Consider the following 3,550-nt stretch of genomic DNA (forward strand, 5'->3'; position numbering starts at 1 on the left):
TCCTGCATCCATTTACCTTCATCTCTCGTCTCACATGACACAATAAGCAGACCCATGAGGACACATACGGAGAGGACATCCAGCGGTTCCAATGGCGCTCCCCGTGGCTCCAATGGCGCTCCCAGCGGCCGACGACGACAACAGCGGGCAGTTCACCACGCAACACGTCATGGACACCCACGTGAGGGGGAAGGCTCTCTCGGTGGTGTACATGAACGATCCGGTCTCAGTGGAGAGCTCCATCCAAACTATGGAGCAGTTCCTTGCCGAGGACAAGTACCAAGTGGTAGGCTTCGACCTCGAGTACACCATGGGTCGTGCCAGGCATGATCAGAAGGTTGTCGTCGCCTAGTTGTGCGTGCGACATGACGTCCTTGTCTACCACTACCACCTGGCCACAACGCCTTACAAGCGTTTCTCCAGGTTTATCAACAGCTCCGACTACAGTTTCACTACGGTGAAAACCACCAACGATCTAAAAGCGCTCAAGATTCAAGCTTGAAATGCTCGAATCTTGTCAACATCCAGCGCCACTACAAGGTCTGGGACAGTGACAAAAACAAACTGAATTCCCTGGTTGACCTCGCCTAGTCCATCATCGACCCCTACTACTTGAAGATGAAGAATGAGAGAAATAAGGACAAGAATGCCTGGCACAGTGTGTGGCATGAGAGACTGTATGAACAACATGTCAAGTACGTGGCCATGGACACGTACACAAGCTATGAGATGTACAGGCGGATTGTTGACATGAGGAACTGTCTTCTTCCTGCCCCAGACGGGGGATCGAGCCACAAAGTAGTGGCGGGAGCGTCACAAGAAGTAGATGACTAGAATCGTTTCTCCTACTTTAGAATGCATGCAATTGTTTATCGAGGTGTGTACGAATGATCTGTATAGTCACTTATGTAATTGGATGTTTATTTCAGTTATATATATACATGTTATTCTACTGTAGATAGAGCAAATCACACGGCTTATTAGCAGCAATCATCTCTGTTATTATTGGTCTTCGCACACATTTCTGATTACGGACCTGTTTGTCGCGTATCACACACATCTTGTTCAGTTGAACTGTTTCCATTGTGTTGCCTAATCACACACAGTTCATCCTAGTGAACCGTATGCTGTATATCACACACGCCTTCATCTGGCTATCCGTTTCTTTTGTTCCTCCTCATCCCAAATAGTTAATTGAACTGAACCGTATGCCCTGCATTGCACACGCAACTAAAATCTGAACCGTGTTTGATGCATCCGTCATCGCAAACGTTTTGCACCTTTTTGACGGTTTTTTACACCACCGTTTGCGATTATGGCATCGCACACAGTTTCATCGAAGGGTCTCTGATCGTAGTGTCGCGTTCGGACCATCCTGCAGTAGTGTATCACTTATTCATGAGAAGTCTATAATAAAAATTCTTTGATAAAAGTTTTATGTTTAAGTTTATTGTTGTTATAATAATGAACATGATGCTTCTATGTTTGTATTTTGTTTTTATCGACACCTCTCTCTCTCTCTAAGCATGTGGACATGTTTTTTGATTCGTTTTCGCTTGAGGACAAGCGAGGTCTAATCTTGCGGGAGTTGCTACGTCCATTTTGCATCATGTTTTCTTACTATTATTTATGATGTTTTTCTCCATAATAATGCTTTTTTGAGTAATTATAATGCCTTTTTTCTCATAATATGCAAGGTTTACACAAAGAGGGAGAATTCCCGACAGTTGGAAATCTAGACCTGGAAAAGCTACGCCAGGCCACCTATTCTACACAACTCCAAACAAGCTGAAACTCCACGGAGATTTTTTATCAAGTATATGAAGAATATTGGAGCAAATAACTACCAGAGGGGGCCCACCAGGTGGGCACAACCCACCTGGGCGCGCCAGGGAGCCCAGGCGCGCCCTGGTGGGTGGTGCTCACCCAGGCCCACCTCTGGTGCCCATCTTCTGGTATATAAGTCATTTTGACCTAGAAAAAATAAGGAGGGGACTTTTGGGACAGAGCGCCGCTGTCTCGAGGCAGAACTTGGGCAGGATCACTTTTGCCCTCCGATGGAGCGATTCCGCCGGGGGAACTTCCCTCCCGGAGGGGGAAATCATCGTCATCATCATCACCAACAACTCTCCCCTCTTGGGGAGGGCAATCTCCATCAACATCTTCAACAGCACCATCTCCCCTTAAACCCTACTTCATCTTTTGTGTTCAATCTTGTTACCGGAACTATAGATTGGTGCTTGTGAGTGACTAGTAGTGTTGATTACATCTTGTAGTTGATTACTATATGATTTATTTGGTGGAAGATTATATGTTCAGATCCAATATGCTATTTAATACCCCTCTGATCTTGAGCATGATTATCATTTGTGAGTAGTTACCTTTGTCCTTGAGGTCACGGGAGAAATCATGTTGCAAGTAATCATGTGAATTTGATATGTGTTCGATATTTTGATAGTATGTATGTTGTGATCCCCTTAGTGGTGTCATGTGAACGTCGACTAAATGGCACTTCACCATATTTGGGCCTAAGGGAATGCATGGTCAAGTAGCAATTAGATGATGGGTTGCGAGAGTGACAGAAACTTAAACCCCAGTTTATGCGCTATTCCGTAAGGGATCGATTGGATCCAAAAGTTTAATGCTATGGTTAGAATTTATTCTTAATACTTTTCTCGTAGTTGTGAATGCTTGCGGGAAGGTTGATCATAAGTAGGAGGTTTGTTCAAGTAAGAAAAACACCTAAGCACCGGTCCACCCACATACCAAATTATCAAAGTAGCGAACACGAATCGAACCAACATGATGAAAGTGACTAGATGAAATTCTCGTGTACCGTCAAGAACGCTTTGCTTATCATACGAGACCATTTTGGCCTATCCTTTGCCTCAAAAGGATCGGGCTACCTTGCTGCACTTTTGCGACTATTATCATTACTTGCTTGTTACAAAATATCTTGCTATCAAACTACTTTGTTACTTACAATTTCAGCACTTGCAGACATCACCTTGCTGAAAACAACTTGTCATTTCTTTCTGCTCCTCATTGGGTTCGACACTCTTACTTATCGAAAAGAGCTACAATTGATACCCTATACTTGTGGGTCATCATATGCTCATATTGGTTCCTACATATTCTACAAAGATCTTTATCGGTCAAACCACAATGACAACATACGTAATTCCCTTTGTCATCGGTATGTCACTTGCCCGAGATTCGATCGTTGGTATCCTCATACCTAGTTCAATATCATTACACAAGTCTATTTACTCGTTCCATAATGCATCATACCGCAACTAACTCATTAGTTACATTGCTTGCAAGGCTTATCGTGATGTGCATTACCGAGAGGGCCCAGAGATACCTCTCGGATACTCGGAGTGACAAATCCTAATCTCGATCTATGCCAACCCAACAAACACCTTCGGAGACATCTGTATAGCATATTTATAATCACCCAGTTACGTTGTGACGTTTGATAGCACACAAGGTGTTCGTCTGGTATTCGGGAGTTGCATAATCTCATAGTCAAAGGAATATGTATAAGTCT

This window comes from Triticum urartu, chromosome 5A (assembly GCF_056163025.1).
Source record: "Triticum urartu cultivar PI428250 chromosome 5A, HENAU_Tu73, whole genome shotgun sequence".
NCBI lineage: Eukaryota > Viridiplantae > Streptophyta > Magnoliopsida > Poales > Poaceae > Triticum > Triticum urartu.